General features: G+C 28.7%; 1 protein-coding gene across 8 annotated transcripts in view; it reads right to left on the bottom strand.

The window, feature by feature from the left end:
* sev (receptor protein-tyrosine kinase sevenless) overlaps positions 1–6462 on the bottom strand; it is a 78225-nt gene extending 71763 nt beyond the window's left edge. For 3 of the 8 annotated variants that reach the window (XM_073979089.1, XM_073979092.1, XM_073979093.1), the window contains exon 1: positions 5732–6271. The gene's annotated coding sequence lies outside the window, so the exon portion shown is untranslated. Of the gene's footprint in view, positions 1–4896; positions 5113–5731 lie in introns of all 8 variants that reach the window. The other 5 variants (XM_073979091.1, XM_073979094.1, XM_073979090.1 and 2 more) reach the window with 5 other exon arrangements.
* Between the last annotated feature and the right edge of the window lie 6896 nt (positions 6463–13358).

Here is a 13358-nt window from a genome sequence, read left to right as displayed (position 1 = left end):
TTATCGACAAGTTTTCATCATAGAAATAAGTTGTTATCGAAAATTTTTCTCTATAGAAATGTGGTTATTGACATCTTGTCTCTATAGAAACGATGTTATCGATAACTTTTTCTTACAGAAACGTTTTTATCGACAACTTTTATTATAGACAACTTTTCCTTATAGAAAACTTTTGCCTGTGGTTATTGACCCTTTGTTATCGACAATTTTTCTTCATAGGAAACTCGACAACTTTTCTTATTAAAAAAATTTTTAACGAAAACTTTTTATATAAATGTTGTTATCGATAACTTTTCTCTAGAGGAAATTTGTTATCGACAAAATTTCTTCTTTGAATTGTTATCGACCAATTTATATCGACAAATTTTTCTTTAGAAAATTTTTTATTGATAAAATTTCTTTAGAGAAAGTTTGAAATCTACAACTTCTCTATTGAAAGGTTTTTATCGACGACATTTCCTTATAGAAAAGTTGTTATGGATAACATATCTTTATTGAATGGTAGTTATCTACAACATATTGATAACTTGTCTCTATAGAAATGATATTATCGATAACTTTTCTTTATATAAACGTTTTTATCGACAATTTTCCCCACGGAAATTCCATATAGAAAAGTTGTCGACTAATTTTCCTCACAAAAATTATGTTATCAATAATTTTCCTTAAAGGTAGTTGTCGTCGACAACTATTCCTTATAGCAAAGTTGTTATCCAAAACCTTTCTCTGTGGTTATCGACAACTTTTCTTCAGAGAAAGTTTGTTATCTACAAGTTTTCTTAATAAAAAATTGTTATTAACAATTTTTCTTTATAGAAAGGTGGCCAGAGAAAAATCTTTCTTATAGAAATGTTGTTATCGACAACTTTTCGTTATTAAAAAACTGTTATAGGCACACCTCCTTTATAAAAGAGTTGTTATCGTCAATTTTTCTTATAGATAAGTCTTTCCCGTCCACTTTTCTTTATAGAAAATTTTAATAGACCACTTTTCTTCGGACGAAAATGTTATCGACAACCTTTCTTTATAAAAAAAAAAACTTGTAATCGACAGCTTTTTTAATAGAAAATTTTGTTATCGAAAATATTTTTTATGTAAACGTTGTTATCAATCATTTTTTTAGAGGAGATTTGTTATAGACAACTTTTCTTTAATGAGTTGTTCTCGACAAATTTGTTATTAAAGGTTGTTATCTATAGCTTATCGTTATAGAAAAGTTGTTATCGACACCTTTTCCTTGTTTAATAGTTGTTATTGGCAACTTTTCTTCGATAAAATAAGTTGTTATCGACAATTTTTCTTTACAGAAAAGTGGTTGTCGGCAATTTGTCTGTAAAGAATTGTTGTTATCGATAATTTTTCTATAAAGACAGTGTTTTTATCAACAACTCTTCTCCACAGAACTGGTGTTATCGAACAATTTTCCTTATAGAAAAATTGTTAGTGCCCAATTTACCTTATAAAAAACTAGTTATCGATAACTTTTCCTTAAAGAAAAATTGTTATCGACAACTTTGCCCCACAGAAAAAATGTTGTCGACAGTTTTTCTTTACAGAAACAATGTTTTCGACAACTTTTCTTTAAAAAACAGTTTGTATCGACAACTTTTTAATACAAAAGTTGTTAAAGATATAGAACAATTGGTATCTATTACTTTTCCTAATAGAAAAGTTGTTATCGAAAACTTTTCCTAATAGAAACTTTGTTATTGATAACTTTTCATTGTAGAAAATTTATTATCGAAATTTCTTCTTAATAGAAACATTTTTATCGCCAACTATACCTTTTTTTCTTATCGACAAATTTTCGTTATAAGAAATTTGTTATCGAAAATGTTTCTAGAAATATTGTAGCCGATAACTTTTATTTATAGAAAAGTTATTATCGACAACTTTCCTTTATAGAAAAATGTTTATCGATAAATTTTGTTTATAGAAAAAATGATATCAACAACGTTTCTTCATAATGAAGTTCTTATTGACAACTTTTCGTTATGGGACACTTGCTATCGACAACTTTTCTTTTTAAAAATGTAAATATCGACAAGTAATCGTTATAAAAACTTGCCATCAAAAAATTTTCATTATAAAAAGTTGTATATACAATTTTGCTTAATTGAAAACTTGTTATCGAAAACTTTTTTTGATAAAAATTTGTTATCGAAAACTTAAAAAAAGGTTTTATCACAACTTTTCTTTATCAAAATGTTTATGTATAGAAATGTCGTTATCGACAACCTTTCGTTATACCAATTTTTTATCGAAAACTATATTGTTATCGACAACATTTCTTTGCAGAAATATTCTTACCGACAACTTTTTCTTCAGGGAAAATTTTTTATCGACAACTATTATTTATAGAAATGTTGTTATGGACAACTGTTCTTTAAAAAAAACATGTTATCGATAAGTTTTCTTCCCGAAATTTTTATATCGACAACTATTTCTTATAGAAAAGTTGCTATCGGCAACGGTTATTTGTAGAAAAGCTGTTATCGATAACTTTTCTTCCCGAAATTTTTATATCGACAACTATTTCTTATAGAAAAGTTGTTATCGGCAACGGTTCTTTGTAGAAAAGCTATTATCGATAACTTTTCTTTATAGAAGCGTTGCTATCGACAACCATATTTTACAAAAAAGTTGTTATCGGTATGTTTTTATACAAAAACCTAGTCGACAAATTGTAGTTATAGAAAGATTGTTTGCGACAACACTACCTTATAATTTTAATTAATAACTAATCTTTATAGAAAAGTTTTTATCGACAACTGTGCTTTGTAGAAAAGCTTTATCGATAACATTTCTTCCCGAATTTGTTTATCGACAACTATTATACAAAAGTTGTTATCGTCAACAGTTCTTTGTAGAAAAGCTGTTATCGATAACTTTTCTTTATAGAAGCGTTACTATCGACAACCATCTTTTACAAAAAAATTGTTATCGGTAAGTTTTTTTTACAGATACCTAGTCGACAAATTGTAGTTATAGAAAGATAGTTTGCGACAACACTACCTTATAATTTTTTATCGTCCTTTGTAGAAAAACTGTTATCGTTGACTTTTCTTCCCGAAATTTTTATATCGAAAACTATTATTTATACAAAAGTTGTTATCGACAACAGTTCTCTTGAAGAAAAGCTGTTATCGATAAATTTTCTTTATAGAAGAATTGCTATCGACAACCATCTTTTACAGAAAAGTTGTTATCGGTAAGTTTTTACGCAGAAATTGTAAGTTTTTATGCTGTCGACAAATTGTAGTATAATTTTTTATCGACAACTATTATTTATAGAAAATTTTTATCGACAACTGTGCTTTGTAGAAAAGCTTTATCGATAACTTTTCTTCCCGAATTTTATTATCGACAACTATTACATATACAAAAGTTGTTATTGGCAACAGTTCTTTGTAGAAAACTTTTCTTTATAGAAGCATTGCTATCGACAACCATCTTTTACAAAAATATTGTTATCGGCAAGTTTTTATACAGAAACCTAGTCGACAAATTGTAGTTATAGAAAGATTGCTTGCGACAACACTAGCTTATAATTTTTCATCGACAACTATTATTTATAGAAAAGTTTTTATCGACAACGGTCCTTTGTAGAAAAGCTGTTATCGATAACTTTTCTTCCCGATTTTTTTTTTTATCGACAACTACTCCTTATAGAAGAATTGTTAACGGCAATGGTTCTTTGTAGAAAAGTTGTTATCGATAACGTTTCTTTATAAAAGCATTACTATCGACAACCTTTTTTACAGAAAAGTTGTTATCGGCAAGTTTTTGTACACAAAATATAGTTATTGAAAGATTGTTTGCGGCAACACTACCTTATAATTTTTTATCGATAACTATTATTTCTAGAAAAGTTTTTATCGACAACTGTCATTTGTAAAAAAAGCTGTTATCGATAACTTTTCATCCCTAATTTTTTTATCGACAACTATTACTTATACAAAAGTTGTTATCGGCAACAGTTCTTTGTAGAAAAACTGCTATCGATAACTTTTCTTTATAAAAGCGTTGCTATCGACAACCAGCTTTTACAAAAAAAAATTGTTTTCGGTAAGTTTTCTTTACAGAAACCTAGTCGACAAATTGTAGTTATATCGACAACTATTATTTATAGAAAAGTTTTTATCGATAACTGTCCTTTGTAGAAAATCTGTTATCGATAACTTTTCTTGCCGAAATTTTTATATCGACAACTATTTGTTATAGAAAAGTTGTTATCGGCAACGGTTCTTTGTAGAAAAGCTATTATCGATAACTTTTCGTTATATTTACACAAAAAAAATGTTATCGATAAGTTTTTATACAGAAACCTAGTCGACAAATCGTAGTTATAGAAGGATTGTTTGCGACAACACTATCTTATACTTTTTTATCGATAACTATTCCTTATAGAAAAGTTGTTATCGGCAATAGTTCTTTGTAGAAAAGTTGTTATCGATAACTTTTCTTTACAAAAGCGTTACTACCGACAACCATCTTTTACAGAAAAGTTGTTATCGGAAATTTTTTTTCCCGAAATTTTTTTATCGACAAATACTCCTTATTGGAAAGTTGTTATCGGCAATGGTTCCTTGTAGAAAAGTTGTTATCGATAACTTTTCTTTATAGCAGCTTTGCTGTCGACAACCATCTTTTACAAAAAAAGTTGTAATCGGTAAGTTTTTATACAGGGACCTAGTCGACAAATTGTAGTTATAGAAAGATTATTTGCGACAACACTTGGTCTGTTCCAGAACTGCAAGAATCTACTAATTTTTACTATTTTTTCCGATAACATAAAGGAAAAATTGTTATCGTAGTAAAAATACTAGCTTCTTGCAGGTTCTGGAACAGAGCAACTGTCTTATAATAATGTTGTTATCGTCAAGTGTTCCTTACTGTTATGTTTTCTTTGTTGTCGAAAACTTCCCTTTATAAATAGTTGTTATCGATAACGTTATTTTATAGAAAAGTGTTTATCGACAATTTGCCATAACAGAAAAGTTATTGTCGACGACTGTTCCTTGCATAGCAAATGTTATCGACAAGGTTTTTTGTAGAAAAAATCTTATCAATAATTTTCCGTTAAACAAAAATTGTTGTCGACAACGTTTCCTTATAGAAAAAAAATAACGATGGTGTTTAATAGGCGGCTAACTCCGAAACACATTTTTTCACTTATATTTGGTTTGTTCCAGAACTGCAAGAATCTACTAATTTTTACTATTTTTTCGGATAACATAAAGGGAAAAATGTTATCGTAGTAAAAAATAGTAGCTTCTTGCAGGTTCTGGAACAGAGCAGTTGTTTTAATTAAATCCTAAGATGACTTAGAAAATTGCATGACTGCCAAGTAAATTGTTTTTTAAATGACACATCACCGTTAATTGCCAAAATGTGTTGTTATTCTCGTGTTTTTTTTTTTTATATTTTTATTAATTAACTATTTTTTATTGTTTAATTAATTGTAGGATACATTGTATAATATTTTCATTTTGTTGCACAATTTCAAATTTCCTTTTATTATTTTATTTTATTATTATTATTTTTTTTTACTTCTCATTCTCACTTCATTTAATTTTTTTTTTTTTTTTTAATATGCTTTTGTTTAGAATATGCTTTTGTCATATTTCAACACAGCTTCCATTGAGAATTGATTCAATTAATAATAATAATCACATAATTTTGTTTTATTAACCATATGTATTTTTTATTTTTAGTTTATGTTACGCACACTACCCTCGCCGCTTCCTCCATCCGCCGTTCAAAGTGGGAACACACCACGATCATTAAGTCAGTCAATAGCTATGGGATGTCCGACATGTGTATGCGAGTTGTCAGAGCAGCCCTCTTGGCGGTAACATAAACATAATTTTATTAAATCCCAGTCGTTCTTTAGTTTGTTGTTTTTTTTTACTTTATGGTTTGTGGTTCAATGCATCCGACCTCCCCCAAGCCACGATTCCCCCACAACATTTGACAGTCAGTGATCATTTTTCATAATTCATTCATTTTTATGTTCAACCACAAACATTCACTTTGAAATTAAATATCAATTCACAATTTCGGATATAATCTCAAGATCACTTTTAGCTCTTTCACTATCACTCTCTAAGCGATGTGAATGATCAACAACAACAATAAAGAAAAAAATCACAAGTCTGTAATTAAGTCAGCATTTGCATTCTTGACTTGGAGAAGCGCGTTTTATTGCTTTTTTTTTTTGCTCTGCTTTCCAACGAATCTTTAATTACGTATCGTCGTATCTTTCGTATCTTACTTCGTAACGACTCCGATAGATATCTTATCGCTATCACGCTTGTATCACAACTGATCGTCTCAAGTAAGTTACGCTTACTTGTTATACTTGAATACCGATCGACCGACCACCGTACTAAACCAAAACAATGTTTAAGCGCGTTCTACGTCACTTGACACTGTCAGTTGGTCCACCACCACTGGACTGGGTTATTGTTGTGTTGTTATTAATTTTTTTAGAGGGTTGGACTTGATTTTTTGCGTTTAAGTTTGTGTGTTGCATTACGATGTTGTTCTTCTATTTTGTGATTTTGTTTATTTAGCTGTTTTAGGGGTTTGAGATACTCTGGCTGTTTATCTGAGCTTTAATGTATTGAAGTATGGCTTTTGGCTCTCCGTTAGAGATAAAACGGAGAGAGTAGATAACCACAAATATAAAGAAAAGTTGTTGATAACAACATTTCTATAGGGGAAAGTTGCCGAAAGTAAGTTTTCTATAACGAAAAGTTGTGGATAATATATTTTCTATAAAGAAAAGATGCCGACAACAATATTTCTATAACGAATAGCAATAACAAGTTTTCTATAAAGAATAGTTGAGGATAATATCCCTTCTATAAAGAAAAGTTGACGATAGAAACTTTTCTATAAAGAAAAGTTATCGATAACAACATTTTTCACAGAAGTATTGTCTATGACAACTTCTCAACAGAAAAATTTTCAATAAAAAAATTTTCATATAACAAAAAGTTATCGATTAAAACTTTTCTATAACGATAACAAATTTTTATATAAAAAATTTGTCGATAACAAAATTTCTATAAAAAAATTGCCGGTAACAACTTCCCAACGAAGAAGAGTTGTCGATATCAGCTTTTATACAACAAAAAGTATCGACAACAAAGAAGAATAGACAGAAACGTTTTTGATAACAACTTTAAGGTGGGTACACATTGTCAGTTTTGAATGTCGATATTTCGCAATTATCGATAACTGTCAAACCGTCCAGCAATCACAAAACATTTTGCGGTTGCATGATGAATGACAAAAATGAACGGCCACACTAGCAAGCAACAACAAAGCTGTCATTCAAAACTGACAATGTGTACCCAGCTTTGGGAAGAAGCATTCGATAACAACTTTTCCAAAAGAACGTTCGATAACAACTTATTTATACAGAAAAGTAGTACATAACAACTCATCTGTATAGAAAAATTTGTTAAAATGTTGTCTATAAGAACATTTCTATAAAAAAAAGTTGTCGATAACATTTCTATAAAAAAAAATTATTCGATAACAATCTTTCCATAAAGAAAAGCTTTCAACCGGAATTTTTCTAAAAAGAAAAGCTTTGATAACAACTTTTCTATAAAAAAACAGTTCTCGATAACGACCTTTTCTATAAAGAAAAGCTGTCCATAAAAACCCTTGTATACGGAAAGGTTTTCGATAACAACCCTTCTATACGGAAGAGTTGTCGATAATAAGTTTTCTCTGAAGACCCTCTCCTCGATAATTAAGTTTCCATAAACACAAGTTGTCGATAACAACTTTTCTATAAAAAAATCTTGATGTCGATGACAACTTCTCAACAGAAACATTTTCGATAAAAAGTTTTATACAACAAAAAATTTTATATAAGCGTTTTCATATAACTTTTCTACAACGATAACAAATTTGTATATAAAAAATTGTAGATAAAATTTCTATAAAAAAAGTTGCCGATAACAAGTTCCCTACAAAGAATATATCAAAAAAAGTTTTCGATAACAACTTTACAACTTTTCCAAAAGAACGTTCGATAACATCTTATTTATACAGAAAAGTAGTACATAACAACTCATCTGTAAAGAAAAATTTGTTAAAATGTTGTCTATAAAAAAATTTCCACAAAAAAAAGTTGTCGATAACATTTCTATCAAAAAAAATATTCGATAACAATCTTTCCCTAAAGAAAAGCTTTCAACCAGAATTTTTCAAAAAAGAAAAGCTTTGATAACAACTTTTCTATAAAAAAACATTTCCCGATAACGATCTTTCCTATAAAGAAAAGTTGTCGATAACAACCCTTCTATACGGAAAAGTATTCGATAACAACCCTTCTATACGGAAAAGTTGTCGATAATATGTTTTCTCTGAAGATCTTCTCCTCGATAATAAAGTTTCTATAAAGACAAATTGTCGATAACAGCTTTTCTATAAAAAATTATCGATATCATCTTTTCTATAAAAAAAAGTAGTCGATAACTATTTTTCTGTAAGGAAAAGTGGTCGATAACAAATTTAAAAAAAAAATTTTGTAGTAAAAAGTTTTCGATAACAAATATTATATCAAGAAAGATTATCGATATTAACTTTTCTATGAGTAAAAGTTGTCGATAACAACTTCTGTATAAAAAAGTTGTCGATTACAACTTTTCTAAGAGAAAAAAATTGTCGATAACAGATTTTCTATAACGAAAAGTTGTCGATAGCAGCTTTTCTTTAGAGAAATGTTGTCGATAACAACTGTTTTGTAAAAAAAAGTTTTCGATAACAACTTTTCATTGTTGTAAAATAATTCAGCTAAATCTCGGGTTTTGTTGTTTTTAAATTTTAAAAACAACAAGTTTTATTTAAAGTGGGATGTAGTTATATATAAAGGAAAGTTTTCGATAACAAATTTTATATAAAAAACGAAAAATTGTGCATTACAAATTTTACATGAAAAACAAAACCATTTGTATAAGAAAGTGTTGTCGATAACAACTTCTCAACAAAGAAAAATCGTCGATAACAACTTTTATATAATAAAAAGTTGCCTATAAAAGATTCTCTGTAACGAAAAGTTATCCATTAAAATTTTTTTATAACGATAACTATTTTTTATTAAGAAAAGTTCCCGATAACAAGATTTCTATAAAGAAAAGTTGTCGATAAAAACTTCCCTACAAAGAAAAGTAGTCGATAACAACATTTATAAAAAAGGGTTGCCAACAAATTCTCTTTAAAATGTCGATTACAATATTTCTATAACAACATTTTTACAAAGGAAAGTTGTCGATAACAATTTTCTAAAAGAAAACAGTGGTTGATAACAACTTTTCTCTTCAGAAAAGTTGTCGATAACAATTTTTCTCTTCAGAAAAGTTGTCGATAACAACTTTTCCATTATGTAAGGAATTCGATTACAACTTTCCAATACATGAAAGTTTTCGATAAAAACGTTTTTTATAAAAAAAGTAGTCGCTAACAACTTCTCTGTGAAGAACAAAATGTTATGTATAAACACATTTCATTAACATTAAAAAAAATTGTCGATAACAACATTTCTATAAATAAATATTTAATAAAAAAACCTCCCATTAAGAAACTTTTTCGATAACAAATTCTATATAAAGAAAAGCATCGACAACTTTTCTAAACAGTTTTCGATAACAACATTTTTATAGAGAAAAATTTTCGATAACAACTTTTCTAAAAAGTAAGTTCGTCGATTACACATGTTGTATAACAAAAAGTAGTCGATAACGACATATTTTTTAAAAAAATTAGATAACAACCTTTCCATGATGAAATATTTTCTATAACAAATTTAAAATATAAAGAAAATATGTCGATAACAACTTTTCTAAAAAAAATTGGATTACATTCCTATACAGAAAATTTTTCGATAACAAAATTTACATAAAGAAACTTAGTTGGTAACAACTTTTCTATAAAGTAAATTTGTCGATAACAACATTTCTATAACGAAAAGTTGTCGATAATAAGTTTTATAAAAAAAAGATGTCGCTAGTAACATTTCTATAACGAAAATTTGTCGATAGCAACTTTTCTATAACGAAAATGTGTCGTCAGCAACTTTTCTATAACGAAAATTTGTCGATAACAATACTTCTATAACGAAAAGTTGTCGATAACAACTTTTCTATAACGAAAAGTTGTCGATAACAACTTTTCTATAACAAAAAGTTCTCGATAACAACAACTTTTCTATAATGAAAAGTTGTCGATAACACATTTTCTATAACGAAGAGTTGTCGATAACAACAACTTTTCTATAACGAAAAGTTGTCGATAACACATTTTCTATAACGAAAAGTTGTCGATAACAACTTTTCTTTAACGAAAAATTGTCGGCAAAATCTTCTCTATAAGGAAAAGTTGTCGATAACAACTCTTCTTTGAAGAACATATTTTCGATAAAAGCTTTTCTTTAGAGAAATAATGTCGTTATATAATGAAAAGTATTCGATAACAACTATTCTATAAAGAAAACTTTTCGATAAGAACCTTTCTACAGAGAAAATTTTCGATAACACATTTTATATAAAGAAACGTCGTCGATAACAACTTTTCTATAAAGTAAAGTATCGACAACAACTTTTCTATACAGATAATTTGTCGATATCAACTTCTCTTCTAAGAAAAGATTTCTATAACAACTTTTCCATTATGAAAACAATTCTATCAGCACTTTTTATTAGGAAATGTTTTCTATAACAACCTTTGTATAAACTTTTTTATTAGTAAAAGTTGTCAATAACAACTTTTCTATGAGGAAGTGTCGTCGACAACAACTTTCTATAAGAAAAGTTGTCGATTGCAACTTTTATGCAAACTGTTGTCGACAACAACCTTTTTCTGAAGAAAACTTGTCGACAACAACATTTCTACAAAGAAGAGCTTTCGATACAAACTTTTTTATAACGAAAAGTTTTCGAAAACTTTTCCATAACAGCATTTCTATGAAGAAAATTCGTCGATAACAAATTTATATAAATAAAAAACAATTCTTCTATTAAAAAAGTTGTCGATAACATTTTTGGCGATAACAACCTTTCTATAAAGAAAAGTTGTCGATAAAAGTTTCTATAAACTTGTCGATAACAACTATTCAAGGAAGAGCAGTTTTCTATAGCAATTGTCGATAACAACATTTCTATAAAGAAAAACTGTTAGTACCAAGTTTTCCATAAGGAAAAGTTTTCGATAACAACTTTTCTATAAGAAAAAGTTGTCGATAGCAACTTTTCCATAACAAAAAGTTGTCGATAGCAACTTTTCTATAATTAACAGTTATCGATAAAAACTTTTCTATAACGAATATTAATTTACTATGAAGAAAATTTGTTGATAACAATTTTAGTTATAACGAAAAGTTGTCGATAACAGATTTTCTGTTAAGAAACACTGTCCATAGCAACTCTTTTGTAAAGAAGATGTCGATAATAACTTTTCTTCTAAGAAAAATTTTCGATAACAACTTTCTATTATGAAAATAATTCTATAACAACTTTTTATAAGGAAATGTTTTCGATAACTACCATTCCTTAAAGAAAAGATGTCGATAACAAGCTTTCTATAAGGAAAAGTTTTCGATTATGATTTTTCTATGACTTAATTAACAAAATTCTTATAAAGAAAAATTGTCGATAACACTTTTTTTATAAAGAAAACTTTTCGGTAATAACATTTCTACAGAGAAAATTTATCGTGAAGTTTTATTTTTAGTTTTTTCGACCTTTAAATTTTCTATGTCAATTGATAAATTAATTCAAGCATGACCTCGAGCTTAAATTAATTTATCAATTGACAGAGAAAATTTATCGATAATAAGTTTTCTACAAAGAGAATTTGTTTACAATACATTTTCTATAAAGAGAAGTTCTCAATAACATCTTTTCCACAAAGATAGTTGTCAATTAAGTTGTCTATAAAGAAACTTTGTCGATAATAACTTCCTTATAAAGAAAATTTGTCGATAAGAACCTTCCTATCAAGAAAAGTTGACAATAACAATCGGATTGTTATCGATAACAACTTTTGTTTAAATAAAATTTGTCGATAACAACTTGCCTATAAAAAAGTTGACGATGACAATCTTTCTGTAAAGAAAAGGCGTCGATAAGACGCATTTTTTGGTTGCCTGGTGACTGGGAAAAATGAACGGGCTCAATGGCAAGCAAAATTGGTCGTGGGTACCCCGCTTAATATAAAGCTGTCGATAACAATTTATTTTTTAAGAAATATTCTTACTATCGACACGTTTGACATAATTGGCTTATATCATTCTCTTCCTCTCACCGTAAATAAACATATTTAAGACATAACAATTTCTTCATTTGAAAAAAAATCAACATACCCGAAGAGAACAAGCCCCAGTTAAATGATTTCCGTTTCCGTTAGACATTCAAGCTTTCATTTGGCTGAGGTAAGGTGAAACATCTTGTGTTTTGCAGCCAAAAAAAACCTGAACAAATAAAACACAAGAAATTGTGTCTAAAGAAATTGAACATTTAAGTAGCTTGATTTCCGCCATGCTGGTGGCATCCTCTTATGTTTCGTCTAGTCTCTTTTATTTCGATGCAGCCAGGCCTTTACGTTAAACATTAAGTATCGCCACTTTACCTTTCTTGCCAAAACTCTAGTGGGGAATAAGTCAAGTGGGGTGTTGACTTAAATGACATTTACGACTACAAGGATTTTCTTTTTTCTTTCCTAGAAAACAAAATAATGTAAAAAAATACCTGTTGGCAATTTCCATCCATCCCTTTCTCATTCCACGAATTTGTGGATATGCTAGGAAAAGACAAATGTCATTCATGGCAGAAAAACAATTTTAAATTTCCGTTAAACTGGCGAATCAAATTTTGAAAATTATTTTAAGGAAGTTAATAGGAAATTAAGTTAAGGATATTCCTATGGCATGGATGTTAATTGAGGAATGAAAAGGAACTGGTAGGACTGCCAGGATGGTTTTTATATATTCAATAATTGGTACTCTTAAATTATTATTTTATAGAAGAAATGTATCACCATTTTCGAAAGTACGTTTTTCTACAACATGATGTATAGAGTTGGAGTCACCGTGGTGCAATGGTATGCACACCCGACATATTAGGAGAGTCCAGAAGAAACTGGATAGACGCTGAAATCGAATGAGAAAAAAGTAAAAGATCGGCAGAAAATACCGTGATGACTACAAACGATCTAGAGAATATAAGAACTCTGCCACAAAAACGCTTTGCAACCAGCCCAGCAGAAATGCCAACACCTGGAAAGAGAAAGAAGAACACCTCACAAAATAAGGAACTCAGAAGAGTAAAGAAGAAAGCATC

Source organism: Musca autumnalis, unplaced genomic scaffold (genome assembly GCF_047663935.1).
Source record: "Musca autumnalis isolate F117 unplaced genomic scaffold, ASM4766393v1 scaffold_3, whole genome shotgun sequence".
NCBI classification, from domain to species: domain Eukaryota; kingdom Metazoa; phylum Arthropoda; class Insecta; order Diptera; family Muscidae; genus Musca; species Musca autumnalis.
Note: the sequence above shows the minus strand (reverse complement) of the source record. Positions and strands in the feature narration are given on the sequence as shown.